Source organism: Cricetulus griseus, chromosome 4 (genome assembly GCF_003668045.3).
Source record: "Cricetulus griseus strain 17A/GY chromosome 4, alternate assembly CriGri-PICRH-1.0, whole genome shotgun sequence".
In the NCBI taxonomy this organism is placed as follows: Eukaryota; Metazoa; Chordata; class Mammalia; order Rodentia; family Cricetidae; genus Cricetulus; species Cricetulus griseus.
In genome coordinates this window covers 154,442,000-154,458,542 of record NC_048597.1, presented here as the reverse complement: position 1 = coordinate 154,458,542, position 16,543 = coordinate 154,442,000, and the positions used below count along the sequence as shown (strand labels likewise).

Below are 16,543 nucleotides of genomic sequence, written 5' to 3'. Positions count from 1 at the left end.
CCCAGCCAGGTGATGGTGATGTGGCCATAGCCATGAATACAATGATCCAATCCACAGCCTCTTGTGTGGCAGGGGCTGGGACATGCACGCTGAAACACTGATGAAAAGTGTCCCTCGCGATAGTCTTGCCGCCAAGAACCATATAGGACATTCGGATCCTTCTGCAGTAAAGCTTTAATGCGTCTTGAGAGGAGAGCATAAACTTACCAGAGCGGAGACCCCGAGCCAAGAATCCCGTCCCCTTATAAAGGCTCACAAACTCTGAGCGATGCGTGTACAGCTAGGATAGGTGCATGACTCGTCACCCTATATGATGCCATGGAATAGGCGGGGCTAGGCAGTGGAAAAACATTGGGCACATGTATACCAACGTTGTTTACTTGATCCGGCAGCGGATGTCAGCACCATCTTGTAATGGCGAATGTGAGTGCGGCTCCTCACATCTCCCCCTATATAATTATATAGAAACACAGAGGCTATAGGCCAGCCAAATGCAGAGTGGAGATAGAGATCAACTCCCCAAAACTGGATGTAGACCTTGTCTTGAGCAGGACTCCAGACTCTGTGTCCAGAGTAGGCCCAGACCCGTCCTTATGTCTTTTTCTGGGGGAAGGGCATTATGACATATAACCTTCATATAAGATGACATATCTCCCAAAGAGCCATAAGAAAAGCCGCAGGCCCTTTTTGTGCAATGCTTAGCCTTACAACTCTTTTGACCTGTCGAACCTTGCTCATTCTATTCCGTGTAATGAGGTCAAGCCTCCGGAGGTGTAGGAGCTGAGCAGTCGGCGACCTATTGCCTCAACATGCTTAGCCAAATGCCGGGGGAGATTCCATTCTCTAGGGCAGCAAGTGCCTGTGCAACCACTACCTTACCTATTTTGTTTGGGTTTTGAGTCTACACACAGTCCCAAGCATAAACACCACACCATTGCAGAGAATTGTGCCAAAAGTCCCACCCCCACCCAATCCTTAAAATAGGAGACAGCTGAAGCGATCCATGATGACAATCCCTCCGTCAAGGACAGGTCAAGGTGCAAGGAGTTAATCTGGATAATAGCGGCTCTCAACTCCTGGGGAGAGGGTGGAGTTCCGACTTTTGAAGGTCCGAAGGGGCTCTTCGGGTGAGTCTTTCCGGGATCCATAGGGGATTCTCTTCATCCTGTGGAAAAACACATATAGCTCCCCTGGATCTTATGAGAATAGGATCCGGGCCTCTCCAAAGACCAGTTAAGATATCTTTTTATTTTACCTTTTTTTTTGGCCTTTTAGGTTCTGAGGTGTGGCGCTTGGCCGCAGTATGGCCCTGAGCGTCAATGTTTAGAAAATTAAGGGTAAAGAGTGCCATGGATATTGCAACTCTTGGCACCGAGGGTAAGGATGCTCCCATTCCCTCCTTTTGTTTGATTAAATAAGACTTAAGCGTGCGATGGGCACGTTATATGAGGCTTTCCCCAGGCATTCCAGGCCTCCAAGAAGTGTTGAATAACATGCATGGCCTTTTCCCCTGTTAAAGACTGGGAAAGCCATCTGCAATTTTCTCCGCTCCTCTAATGGTAAAAAGGAGTCGGTACCAAATAATGGGGGTGTTGATGGAAGTACACCCGCTGGATTAACAGGTCTCTTAAATTTACCGGGGTGTGACCGGTTATCCCCTATTTTCTCTCCCTCCTTTTTTGTTTCTTTTTCACCTAGCTGAGCTGTTTCCTCTAAAACTTTATCTCTTGAGCTTTCAGAGTCATCAGAGCTATCAAGATTTAAAGCTTTAAACTTATTTACAGAATCATCTAACAAATTACTCACTCCCTTATCATTAGACATCCCGGGAGGTCCTTTTTCCTTATTCATTGCTGTTTCTCTTCTTACACATATTCCCTTGTCACTAGACACCCCGGGAGGTCCTTTTTCCTTATATTTTATTGTTGGGCGCGCCCCATCTCTCACTACATTCGGTTTCTGACATGTAATTCTGGACTTCTTTAAGATTGTTACAACAGTGAAAAAGATCAACAATCCCAAGCCAAAGTCCAGAAAAGACATACCTCTCCGAATTTACCACCCTGCAGTTCTGAATCTGCCCCGTCCGAGGGGTCTCCGCGGTGCCGGCGATGTTAACAAGTTCCCGGGTTTCGGCACCAGATGTCCCTCTCGATAGTCTTGCCGGCAAGAACCACACAGGACATTCGGATCCTTCTGCAGTAAAGCTTTAATGCGTCTTGAGAGGAGAGCATAAGCTTACCAGAGCGGAGACCCCGAGCCAAGAATCCCATCCCCTTATAAAGGCTCACAAACTCTGAGCGATGCGTGTACAGCTGGGATAGGTGCATGACTCGTCACCCTATATGACGCCATGGAATAGGCCGGGCTAGGCAGTGGAAAAACATTGGGCACATGTATACCAACGTTGTTTACTTGATCCGGCAGCGGATGTCAGCACCATCTTGTAATGGCGAATGTGAGTGCGGCTCCTCACAGAAAAGGGTGGTGTCTGTTCTAACAGAGCAGGTATGGAGGGTGGCAGGGTCATTTAGAAAGGGTCTGTGACTCAGCCTGGGAGGGAAAGCTCCCTAGAGGAGATTAAATAGTTAAAGAGAAAGTTAGTATCAACATGTATGAAGGGGCACATTCAGGTGTTATAGTGAGGGAGGAGAAAGCTGAGGGCAAAAGAGAATGTGGTGATGGAGAAGCCCTCAGTGAGGTAGGCGGTGGACAGATCATAAAGGACCCTAAGAGTCCTGTTAGGAAGGCCTTGCACATTAGCCTTATTCCAGGCAAGGCTGCCGAATAGGTAGAGGCAGAGAGAACCCTGATCCTACATTTGGGTTGAAGAGTGTCTTCCAAGTTGGGACAGACAGTGTGAGGCAGGGGCTCATGTTGGGGAGTAGGTGACAGGAGCTAGTGTTGCAGCTGGTCCTACAGATTCCTGGGTGTTTGTGGCTTCACCAGAGTGGTCCATACAAGAGTGTGGCAATATATTGTTTATGATTTATTAAAGCCGCTGGAGATCAAAATAGCAAAGCAGCCATACTAGTCTGCTATAGAAGCTAGACAGTGGTGGCACACATCTTTAATCCCAGTACTCAGGATTAAGAGGTAGACGGATCTCTGTTAGTTCAAGGCCACACTGAGCTATACAAAATATATCCACTCCTAAAGAGAAACAGCTCACACAAAGATGAGCTCAGCACTTGGGATCACACACCTTTAATCCCAGGACTCATGAGAAGGATTTAAAACAGGAACAGGGTCTCAGAGCTGGCATTCATTCTCCAGCCACATGGAGGATAGGAAGGTATATATTCTCTGCCACACTGAGGAGAGGTAGCTGTCTAAGGCTTGGTGAGAGTTCATGGAGACAGGATTAACTCATTCAGCCAGAGGTAGAGGTAAGAGCTAGTGGCTTGGCTTCTTTGCTTCTGTGGGATTCAGCCTGAAGCTTGAACCCCAATATCAGTCTCTGGGTCTTTTATTTATGATGCTACACAAGAACACAACTTTGATGAGTGAATCTGGAGCTCAGGAGACAGGTGCTGACTAGAAATCTTAGTTCTTCCCCTCTTGTTTACCTTGGGCCACTATTGCTGACCGGCACTAGTCAGAGGATGGAGTAGTAATTGAAGCCAGGAACATGTTGCTAGCACGGGAGGAAAAGAAAGCCCCAGGCAGTGCCCAGGGAACACCAAGATGGGAGCACAAGCAAGAAAATAGAACCCAAAAATGGTTCAAGAAAAGGAAGCTGTCTGAGGAGGTCACAGATCACTGAGAACGTGGTAAGAGTTGGTGGCCTCTCAGAAGTTGTAAAGGCACAGAAGAAGCTAGAAGCTCCCCCGCCCCAAGTCTGATAGGTGAGCTCAGGTAAAGACATATTGGTTTAGGCTGAGTCCTCCCCACCCTCACTTCCATCCCTTTCTCTTTCCTCATTGCTGAGTTTCTCTTTCCTAGACATCCATTTTCCCCACCAGTGCCTTCCTGGTCAGGTAGGGAGAATGACATTTGCAAAGGGCTCAGGGACTTTCAAATCCCATCGGTCCCGGGGAAGGAAAGGTCACATTCTGATGGCTTTATTGCATAGCAGGGTGTGCAGGCACCTCATCTTCTCCCCTGTGGGGGCCCGTAGTCTCAGGGCCAGAGGTCCTTTTTTTTTGAGACAGAAATAGGGGAGGAGAACAGAAAATAGGGTACCAATTTCTCTGGGTTTCAGCTTGAGTTTCATTTAGGCGAATAAAAACATCTTTCCCCCAGCACTTCTTCACACAACACATCCAGTTCCAGGAGTCCTGGTGGGTCTGTCCCCCAAGCACAGGAACAGAGGAACGAACATCCCACATGGAGAAGATACTTGGGTGTCTTTAAGAACTGGGTGTGGGAAGTTGCCATGATGATAGGAGCCTGCATGGCAGGGGCTGAAGTCTAGTGTAGGTGGCCCCAAAATGTCAAAACTTCAAGAGGATAAGGAAGGGGTCCAGATTGTTCAGTAGGCTGGAGGGCCTCGTCAAGGTTTTGATATACTGTTTTTGTTTGTTTGTTTGTTTTTGGCAGGGGGCAGGGGGAAGTGCTTGTCTTGTTTTTTGAGACAAGGTTTCTTTATGTAGTACCTGATGGCCTTGAATGCTGGATTCTCTTGCCCCAACCTCTGGAGTGCTGAGATTACAGGTGTGTACCAACCACACCTGACTGGATGAGGTTTTTGAAATAGAAGTAACCATAACTAAGAGGCACAGAGGATGTAGAGGCTGATTTACCCAAGCCCCAATTTGGATTCTGCATGATGAAGTGCACTCATTCACCCATTATGAACTGGGTAACTTCTGTGTGCAGTGTCTGAGCCTCAACGTCATAAATGTAGAGATAACTATGATGTGGTCCTGGTTTCAGAGAGCAGACAGCCTGGCTGAGGAAACAGACTGTAATGAGCTCAGACCCTCAGTACTCCTACTGTCATTCACCCATTCTGCACTGAACCTTTCCCAGAGAAAGGAGAACTTCCAGAAGTATTCCAGATCAACAGCCAACCTTAGCCACCGGCAGTCCAACCAGAGCTGGGGCGTGGGGGGGAGGAGAGGGAGGCTGCTTCTTGGCAGGATCATTCTCTGAACTTCATTTTTAGAATCTAGGTCCTATTGGAAAGTCTGTTTGCAAAGCCCTGGCATGAGATTTTAGCTCAGAGCGTTGGAGAGGGCATGGGCTGGGATTAGGAGGCAAATCCTCTAAATATTTGCTGCAAGGATCGCTTCACTCCCAAGAGGGACAAAAATGCTGAGGCAGGGACTTCTTGTCACTCTGACTGGCAGCTGGAGATCTGGCTGGAAGATTTCTCTCACTGACCAAATGGTCTTGAAATGGAGTCCAGCTGCCCTGTGCCCATCACAGACCTGGCTCCTTAATGTAAGTGATAGCTAGAGATCACTCAGCAGGTGGCGCAGAGCAAGAGGTGGGAAGGATGAAGCATCCACAAACAGCTGGGTGGTGGGTAATACAGCTGATGGGAGCAGGTGGACCACCGGTGCCACTGTGAATGTTTGCACTTTAGTGGTGCAGGCAGCTCTTGCCACAGGCTGAGGGGTAGTGAATATGCCTAAGAGTGAAGCAAATATAGAAAAGGAGTGCTTCCTACTCTGACTGCCTGTTGCTTTCCAATTTGCTTAGAAAAAGAATATAGGCTTAGGAAATCCAGACCCAAAGCTTAAAAAAGAAAAGGAAAAAAATAAAAACCCAACAACAACAGGCACAGCTGGGCTCTAGAAGTGGATTTGTGATGTTGACTGTTGCAGGCCATTTGATCCCCTATTTACGGCTTCACATCTTTACCAGGTGATGTACAAAGACTAAATGAGATGATACAAGAGTGAGCCTGTAGGGAGAAAACTCTGTCTCTGTCTCTGTCTCTGTCTCTGTCTGTCTGTCTTTCTTTCTCTTTCTCTTTCTCTTTCTCTTTCTCTTTCTCTTTCTCTTTCTCTTTCTCTTTCTCTCCTTGTCTCTGCCTCTCTCTGTCTCTGTCTCTGTCTCTCTCTCTCTCTGTCTCTCTCTCTCTCTCTCTCATCTCCTCTCTCTCTCTCGTGTGTGTGTGTGTGTGTTGTGTGTGTGTGTGTGTGTGTGTGTGTGTGTATGTGTTAGTGGAGGGAGCTGATCAGGAGAGCTCAGCCACTGACTGTGACCTGCTGTGCTAGCACTTGGCTTAGTGACTTGCTTTTCCCATGGCCAAGCTGCTGGGGGTGGTGTAAGCTCTGCACTGCCTGGCAGAGACTTGCAGGGTGCATCTCTCAGTGAGCCTGCCCAGCACACCTCCCTAGCTCTGCAGGGACTACAGTGAGGGGCTCTAGGAAATGCTGGACAGAATTAAAGTGGTGAGGCTCTTTTTCCTCAAGTCTGTCTAGACACGGCACCTGACTCCAGGGAAGGAAGATCATAAGTCATTCTTTTACTGCTTTGGGTGCTAGGAAGCCGACTTCTCCCTTCTGCCATCATTTAAGGCCTCCCGCCCTTCTTCCACTCCCTCCCTTCATTCCTCACACAAAGGCACAGTTCAGCCCTGAAGCATCAAGATTGCAGGTAGTGCAATTGTCACTGGATTCCTCAAGAAGTCAGCTCAGTCCAGATGTGCATTTGTTCCCCAAGCTCCACCACACATCTGTAAGTCAGTTACCTCCTAGGCATTTCTTCCTCCACCCCATTTTTACCAAGGCATTGTGCAAAAAGCAGAAACCCCCTTTCATTTCTGGTAAACTGGGGAGTGCTGTGGTCCACAGTCTAATGCCTTGAGCACCCACAGTCTGAGGAGGATGCCAGCCAGTTCCCATTTTCTCTGAGGACAGAGAAGTAATAGACGCAGGCAGTAGCCAGTCAGATTTCAGCTGGGGTTAAAGAAGAGCTCTAAGACTGTGAGTAGAGAGATTTTTCTTGACTCTGTCTCCTTACCTTCTGTGTGGTCTAGCCTGGGACACTCTACCCTCCGGTTTTGAGTATCCCTCACCAGGTATAGTGTGACCTATCTCTGAGATGGACATGAACAGGGAGGTCCTCACACGTACTGTCTGCATGATGACATTAGAGAGACCTTAGCATCTAGTGCCCACCTCCTCTCAAGTGGACAGGGCTCAACCTGGTCACTGTCCACTCTGCCTCATCCCAGGGTCTACAGTGTGGTCCAGGTCCTGCTTTCACATCCCTCTTTGCTAGGCCCTTACCTATGGCTGATTGACTCCTTTTTCCTCTTCTTCATTCTGCCTGACATCTAACCTAATCATATGAACCATTTTACTCCTGGCCAAGCTAGGGTTTGAACAACCACAGTTACAGACCACAGGATTAATTTGCTAAGAAAGATGGCTCCTTCCAGTCCTTTGGAGAAGTGAAACAAAAAAAAAATTCGCTTTTTTTCTTTTGATACACAATGACCCTTTGCTTTCATAAGTTGCATGAAAGAGTTCATTTTAAAGGGGTAAAAATGAATATTGAAAATTTAAATACATCAGACTTTAAAGAAACGAGAGCTCTCACATTCTTCTACAGATACCTTTGATAACTGAATAGCGTTTGATGCATGATTGGATGAATCCTTAATTAAGTGTAGGTTTTTAAAATAATAGAGCAGCTAGGACAGTGCCATCAGGCACACAGGAAGTCTTAGTCCTTGTCATCTGTCTGTTCTAGGTAGAGGTGGAGGTGTGGGTGAACATGGGGTTGACCAGATGGCTTTCTTCCATAGACCCTGATAGAAGATAGAGGTTTTAAAGTAGGACAGATCTGAGTTGAAATCCCAGCTTGGACACTCATTGCCTTTGTGACTTTGAGCTAACTGCTGTCACTCATGGGTCTTGAGTGTTGTCATTTCTGGTAAATTCAGATGTGTGAGACTCTCACCCTCCTGGTTGCTGTGAAGACATGCAGCAATGCCCTAGTGAGACCCAGCTCCCCGAGGTGCAACCACTCCCCCTGCCTCACCCCTTTTTCTTCAGGCTGCAGGAGCCAGGGTTGCTTGCACACATTCCTTCCTATACTGAGAAGATTTTTCCACCTTAAAATGTATTTAATCTGAAACGAGAGAATTAGATTAACTTTCCTCCCACCCAATATTCAAACCCAGGATTTACAAAATAGAAAATTAGGCAACAGCTAGGCTATTACAGAAGGATTGTCTTGTGCATGTGTGTGGCCACACTGTGTGTGCATGTGTGTGTGTGTATGTGTATGTGTGTACACATACATGTGGAGGCCAGAGGACACCCTTGGCTATTTACCTCAGAAAGCTGTCCACTTAATTTGTGTGCGTGTGCGTGCGTGTGTGTGTGTGTGTGTGTGTGTGTGTGTGTGTGTGTGTGTGTAAGTCTCTCACTGGTCTTGGACTCCTGGAATGGACTAGGCTGGCCAGGGAGCCTTGGGGATCCCATCTCCACCTCCCTAGTGCTAAGATTACAAACACATCTTACCATGCCCAGGTTATTTTATGCTAGTTCTAGTGACTGAACTCAGGTCCTCGTGCTTGCAAGGCAAACACTTTACTAAACAAGCTATCTCCCCAGCCTTGGGAAAATATCTTTTTTGCCTAAAGATATTTACTAGGGCACTTCCACTCCAGATTGTTTTTCCCCATGTGAGATGCTGATATCGCCAGTGACAGAAGCCAAGGCAGGAATGTCAGGAAACCACTTCCCCTAAAGGTCGGCTGAGAAGATGAGCTGCAGAACATGCTTGTGGCTTCACTTTCTGTAGCCTCCATTACTGAGCTGGGCATAGAACAGAGTGGGGAGGCATGGGTATTCACCCATCCTTTATTACAGAATACCATTGCAGTTGTTCCATTGGTTATTGTTGTTTCCTGTGCCCAGTTTACACATGAAACTTTAGTGTAAGTCTTCCTGTGCAGAGTAATGCAGTAGAACTTGGTGTAAGGGGCAGTTTTAAGAATCCACACATGGGTCTTGGATGTATCCCCTGCAGATCCTGGGGAGCTCCTGTTGTAGTTTTTTTTTATGATGTGGAAAGTAAGATTTGAAGGGCCAGAGAATCAGCTAATAAAAGTTCAGATTGTTTCAGGAAGCAGTTTCTATAAAAAGTACTTCTAGAAATGGCAAGCCCTGCTCTTATACCTAGAATATATAGTATTGCACACACACACACACACACACACACACACACACACACACACACATGCATACACATACACACATGTGCACATATATGTACTTACACATGAGCAAGCAGAGATGAGAGAAGCAGAAAGAAGGCAGGGAGGGGTGAGAGCGAGAAGCGAAGGCTCATTGGCATGAGCAGTGTAACTATTTCTGGTCACAGTCACAGCACATTAAGGTCTTCTGAGGCAGAATTGGTCATGAAATCGATCAACACTGCATTTTGTGTTTGACTCTGGTTTATTGTAGACTGTTTTCTCCAGACTTCCTGTGATGTGGCTTTGACCATGAACTGGCTGCTACAGTTTTTCCTGCACAATGCAGGTCTAAGACTGACTCCCCTGCAGTCTGGCATCTTGGAACCAGGGAGGCATTTTCTGGAGTGGTACCTGCCCCACCCCCCATGCCAGAACTTGACATTGTGGGAGGCAGAAGCTGAGGATGGGGGAATGTGTCCTTCCTTGGTCAGAGTTAGTACATGACTGGGAAGGAAATGATTTTCAAATTGGGGAGATAGTGGGCTCTGACCATGGCCTTCTGGAGAAGAGAGAGTGGGAAGGGGAGGTGATGAGGTCAGGATAAGCACCCCTGGATTTTATTCTAAGAAGGTTGGGTTGTAGGGGTGGGGTAAGAAGAAGGATGATTGAGGAATTTAGTTGCATTTGAAGGAGTCAGGGTACAGTGTAGGTTGGAGGAGAGACTGGGATTAAAGGAATATGTAACAGGATGTTTCTAGCCTGGGAGCAGTGGCTCAGGCAGTGAAGTGCTTGCTACACGAGCATGAGGACTTGAGTTCAGATCTTTAGCACCAACCTAAAAGAACTAGGAGTTCTGCAATGCACCCACAATCGCAACACTGGAGAGGCAGAGGCAGAGGCAGAAGGATCCTAGGGACTTGGCAACCAGCTAGTCTTGCTGAATTAGTGAACTCCAAGTTCAACAAGAGCTGCCATCCCCCTAAATAAGGTGGAGGACTGGAGAGACAGCTCAATGACTAGGAGCACAAACTGGGTTTGAAGAGGAGCTAAGTTTGACTCCTGGAAGCCACACAGAATGGTTCACAACCATCTGTAACTCAAGCTCCATGAGAATTTGATGCCCTCTTCTGGCTTCCTTGGCAACCTAAAATCACAGGTGCATAGACCACCCCCACATATAGACATGTACATATAATTAAAAGAAATAAAAATAAATCTTTTAAATAGTGATGGAGGAGACACCCACTGCCAATCTTTTGCCTCCTTATGTATGTACACATGAGTGTGCACACTCCCTCCCTCCCCGTGTGTGTACTCGTGCATGTGTACACAAACACATACACATCAGGCCATTGCTTTGTGTGATCATGTCCCTGTAAGGTTAGAGGAGGCAAACAATGTGGAGGAAGGGAGCATAAAGAGAAAAAGGGCAGAAGAGGAGGATGTGTGGTCACACCAGGATAGAAACATTGGACAAGTTTAATCACTCCTGTGCTGGCCATTAATTCTTTCAGCTAGTCGTTACCAAGCAGCCGGCAGGACCAGGGGTCTGCACCATGGGCGAAAGGCATGCATCCTGGGCAGAGTCTCTAAGGGAGGCTTAGGCCATTAGGCACCAACCAGGCCCTTGTGGAACACTGGAGGTCCTTTGGGGATCAGGTGGGCAGTCAGCAAAGTCAAATAGTGTAGCAAGGCCAAGGGAGCAAATAGCTGTGAATGATGCCATCTGGTTGGCAGCTAGGCTGTCACCAATGCCCTTCTCCGGGACACTTTCAGGAGAACTAAACTAGGGCATCTGTTAAAACAGTGTATTCAGAGCATGTGCAGGTGCAGTGAAGCCAACAGAGCAGGGGGATGGCCGCCATCGCCAGGAACTGGGCACTCACGGTCCCTGTGAGCAGAGGACATGGCACATCATAGCGCCACATGGAGTACCCCAGGGGTGGGGGCAGGGGTAGAGAGAGGTGTGGGGCAGCCTTTGCTGTGGATGCCATGGCTGCTTAAATGACTTCAGTGGGTTTTGGGCCACAGGGCTCTGCCTAGCTGTCTTGACTCTGGCATTGGGGTGGTGGGGGCCAGTGGCTAGTGGCCTCGAGAGTAAGCACTCCACAAAGAAACCGAGTGAGTGGACTCTGGATTGAAAAAGCACATTTGAAGGCCACTTGCTTGCTGCTTTTAGGGAAGGGCAAGCCTGGGGAGGGGGGATGGTCTCTCCAGGGTCAGTGGGGCTCCATGCCTCCAAAGCATCAGAATACAGAAAAAGAAGACAAGGTGGATCCGGCAGCTATGGGAGGAACCCGGGAGAACTACGTGCCAAGTGCTCTTGATAATTGATATATTTCAAGCGGCTTAATTGTCACAGTATCTTAAGAGCTCAAGAGCTACTTTGCAGGTTAAGGAACTGAAGTTCTGAGAGACTAAGTAACTGCAGGTAGATCACACAGCAAACAGATGGCTTCCAGAGCAGCAGTCGCCTTTTCCCACCCCTTCTGTGCTGAGCCCAACATAGCAGAGAGTGTAGGTCGCTCACACCTGGCCAAGCATTTTAATTCAAGTTGAGGTTTCCTCATATTTCCCGGTGTGGTTTTCCTCTTTAAAACCCACATCTTCCACTGTGATGGAGGGGATGGCATTTTGTGGTGGATTAACTGAAGATCGGGGGATTCTGAGGCTTTGCTAAAGAGTCATCTTGACCAGCCTCCTCTGAGCAGGATCCCAGAAGCTGGTATTTCTCTCTGGCCAATACCAGCAGGCTTCCCCCAGACATGCTCGTCCTTTAACTGCATGCACATGGGTGTCTCCAGGGTTCCAGGACCCTGCTGCAAGCCTGTGTGCTGTTCTCTCTATAAGGAAGGGGGAGGAACTGTTTGTGTTGGGGCCTGCAGAGCAAGAGAGAATCCAAATGAAATTTCCTCGGCAATTACGTTTTCCTTAACTCGGTTTAAAGGAGGCAGTAACTAACAGGGTTTTCCTCAGACACTAGCCATTCTTCATCAGTTAACAGGGCTTCATAGCAGAACAACATAGAGGTTGCTGAGGGGCCCCATTTGCCAAGGCTACAGAGGGGAGAAGAGATGTGGGGTGCTGAGGTTTGGGGAATCAGACTGATTTCCAATAGCTGGCTTTCCAGTGACTAAGGCTTCAGGGAATGTCACCAGGTTTGAGTGCCTTTGACTTTTCTCAGAGGTACCACTGAGGATTCCTGGACCTTGGGCTCATCTGGAGGTCTGTACTGCAAAGCAGAGACTTGACCCCTACAGGGGCCAAGCAGACGAGGCATCTGCTATGCTCAACACTTTTCTAATACACATTAGAAGCAGAATCATACAGCATGTAGAGTTTTATGTCTGAGTTCTTTGCTTGGCACAGTGCATTGAGAATGGTACTGTTGCCCCTTTGAGATTTGCTCCTTTTCACTAATGAGTAGTATTCCATTGTGTAAAAGAACCACTGTGTATATGACCACTGGCCAAGTAGGGGACAGTCAAACTGTTTCCAGTTGTTGGTGAATAAATGTGGTATCTCATAATAATACAAATGAAAAGGACGTTTTGCAAATTCATTTATATCAGTGTTTGGTTTTCCAGTTCTTACAAGGAGTGTTGCTGGTATTTGAAGGGGCAAGCCTGAGGTCCTAATACCTTCCAATATACCTAGATACAATGAAGGTATTTTTCCACTTCTTGCAAGGCTTTACATGTCCTTCCAGACATTCACACAGGGCAATTCTGTTTAGCAGTATGAGAACCTACAAGGAACTGTATCTATTAGTCCTTTGTTGCTGTTTTTCTTTTTCGAGACTGGGCTTCTCTGTGTAACCCTGGCTGTCTGTCCAGGAACTCACTTTGTAGACCAGGCTGGTCTCAAACTCACAGAGATCCATCTACCTCTGCTTCTTGAGTGCTTGAATTATACTCATGAGCCACCACGCCTGGCTATCTATTAGTACTTCTTAATATTTTTCATTAGGACATTTTATTTGTATGAGTGTTGTGGACATGACATCTCACACACCTTCATGCAGTGCCTGCAGAGGCCAGAAGAGGGCGTCAGAATCTGAGGGACTGGAGTTACTGACGGGCATGAACTGCCATGTGGTTGCTGGGATAGAATCCAGGTCCTTTAGGAGAGCAGCCAGTGCTCTTAACCTCTGGCCCATCTCTCCAGCCTTCATAGTATTTTTTTTCAAGACCTTGTATGCACTGAATTCTCCATTAATGCAACGACCAGCTTAAGAGGACCACAATTTGCTTTGCTCTGAGTTTTATCAACTGCTGCCTACCATTTGGGGAGATCGCATGAATATTCATCTTCCTTGCTGAGTTCGCTTGTGGTGTTGGAGTTCCTAAGACAACCTGCTTTATCCTGAATCCTCCATGGCTGTGCTCATGGGGATCCCATGGGAAGGCGCAAACATCTGCCTGTGCCATTGTGTCTTCCAGTTTAGTCCTACACACAAGCATTTGCATAATGAAATGCTTATTATTTTGTTATACATTTCTGCTTTTTTATTACCCCTTTTTATTATAGTTAGGAAATTATGTTAGGGTTTTCAGAAGTGATTAGGTATGCAGTTATATATAAATTTCATTCTCAAACAAAAAAGAAGTATCATAGAATATGTGCCCTGGGAAGGGAGAACCAGGAAGCATGGCTCTCTTCATGAGGTAGGTGGCTGAGACTCTGTTTAGTGCCTTAGACTGGCTTCTCATCCTGAGCAAAAGGTTGAGATTGACAGATGGTGATTTCAGGAAACCATCCCTGCTCTGGAGCTTGCTGTGGGGCAGGGCTTGGCTCTCTTGGTTACCGGAGGCATGTGGATGTATTGTTAGCTGGCAAATATCTATCGAACACCTTTTATCAACCTCTAATTCTCTGTCTGCAAGGAGAATTCTAGTGTGGACAGTCATGCTGGGATAAAATACAACTACAGATAAACTTCAAAGCTATTTTTCCAGGTTCTGATGAGTTATGAGACAAAGATGAAATGGGGCACATGTATAGCTGGGACATTCCTGCCAGGCTTCTCTGAGTCTGACTTCATGGAGAAAAAGAGGCAGACATAGCTGCAAGGATCTAGGAGAAAAGCATTTCCACCACATGGACAGATGCTCAGAGATGGGGGACTACTGGGGGCATCTTTGGGGACAAGAAAGAGAAGATTTGGTGTTGGTGATATATTGTTTATGATCTAATAAATCTTGCCTGAAGATCAGAATGCAAAGCTAGCCATAGCCATAGAGACCAGGCAGTGGTGATACACACCTTTAATCCCAGCAACCACATGAGTTAGCCATAGAGGCTGGGCAGTGGTGGTGTATACCTTAATTCCAGCACTAGAGATGTATATAAGGCAGGAACTCAGGATCTCATGCTGCATTCAGTCTCTACCCACTCTGAGGAGAGGATAGCCCCTCTCTAGTGGTTGGCTGCTTTGCTTTTCTGATCTTCAGATTGAACCCCAATATCTGTCTCTGGGTTTTTATTATTCATACTATGGTGATGTATGGAAAACAGGAGGATAGAGAGAGATTGAGTCAGAGGGGACAGCATGGCACAAATTCAAGGGCTCAAGGCTGTGGTTAGGGTATTGTTTGTGGTGAGAACCTTTGGTACATGATGAGCGTGGGGATGATGCTTCTGGAGATCAGTCTGGCTGAGCTGTTCTGGGGCAGAGTGGGAGAGACCAGCCAGAAAGCTAGTCCTGAAGTCATCAGAGAAATGGAGCATATGGGAGACTTCAGCCCTATGGAGCGTGTAGTCTGGCTGGTGCCTGAACAGGATTGGTTTGGAAGATTGTGGAGGAGACTTACTTCAAATATTTTTGGCCCAAGCAACTGGGAGCATGTGTTGAGATTAGTGGAGATGATGTAAGTGGGATTTTTCCCCCTAGTTCAGGTTGAGATACCAACTAGATACCCACAAGAAGATAGCAGTTTGTAGTTGGGTCTCCACAGTCAGGTGAGAGATGCAGCCACAGACAGAGGTTTGCAAGCATCAGTGGGGGAGATTTTTATATGATAGTGGTCATGGTGGCAGTGTAATTTTAGATCTTCTGAAAGGTCTACCTAAAGCAGGACAAAAAAGATAACAAAAGCCAATACACAATGTCTAACAGGGGCAAAGGCAGAGATTTGATACCCAGAATCATAAAATAAAAACAAAATGAAAAATTCTCCCTAACTTCAAACCCAAAGGCAATATTTACCACAAAATTAAGCAGCAGGGTCTTTTCAAGAGCTCCAAAATACAGCGATGGGGGGGGGGGACCAATGTCACATCTGAAACCTGTCTGGTTTAGGTGTCCATACTTAGAAAAGCAGAGGGAAGGCTGACCCAGGGCTGAGGAGCCCCAACAGTTCTTCACTGACAAACATGAGCAGGGCAGCTGGCACTGGGGAGATGTGTGTTAACAGCAGAGTGCAGAGCCCACCAGATGGACTGTAGGCTTACAAGACCCAGGCCCAGCACCTTGTCCAGAGTGGCCATCAGGGCTTTCTTCCAGGATCCATTGACAAGATGCTGCAAGGAAAAGAATAAGATCAGACAGGGATTGGATAAGAAAAAGTCTGGATAAGAGCCGATGGAGGGAAAGGAGCCCTGAAACCTTAGAAAGCAAGTGGCCTGTTTCTTTTTTAACCACTCTGCCCTCATGGAACAATAGCAGTGTCAGCTCTGTGGAGTTAAAAAGGCTGTCTGAGCAAAGCCTTTGTTTTACAGTGTAGGAAATGTACTTCAGACTGGCTGTGGCAACACATGCCCCTAATCCCAGCTCTTGGGAGGCTGAGGCAGGAAGCTGGCAGGAGCTACATGAGACTGTCTCAAAAAATCCAAAAACAAACCAAACTAAAATGGGAAAACCAACTTACTTCACATAAAATGAAATGACTGGATAAAAATTCTATAAAAAATCAATGTCAGGCACTAGAGGAGAGAGAGAGAGAGAGAGAGAGAAGAGAGAGAGAGAGAGAGAGAGAGAGAGAGGAGAAGATTATCCATTGAGTCAATGAAAGCACACAAGAAAGATATGTACCCCCCCAAAAAAAACCCAGGAAAACAAAGAACTTGTGTTAAAGTCTGTTGCTATGACAAAATGCCTGAGACACCATCTCCAATGGAGAAAAGATTTATTTGGGCTTATGTTTTATGTTTTCACAGATGTCATCTCATTGTTGGGTGACTTTATTGCTTTGAGCTTGTGGTGAGACAGCAGTCTCCATAGAGTAAAGCTATTTATTTCATAGTGGTCAAGAAGAAAGAAGAGAGAGAAGAGAGTCTGGGATCCCAGTACCCCTTTAGAGGCCCACCCCAAGGGCCTAATGTCCCTCCACTAGGCTCCATGGGACAACTATACTACCTTATAATAGCGCTGTGGGGTGGTCACCAGGCTTAAGACTCTTAAACTATGGACTGGGGAGATGGCTCAGTGAAGAC

At 46.8% G+C, this 16,543-nt stretch overlaps 1 protein-coding gene across 1 annotated transcript in view; it reads left to right on the top strand.

Moving 5' to 3' along the window:
* The window catches only part of Grik4 (glutamate ionotropic receptor kainate type subunit 4), a 290,512-nt gene that overhangs the window by 47,847 nt on the left and 226,122 nt on the right, over positions 1-16,543 (top strand). The gene's annotated exons all lie outside the window — the stretch shown is intronic.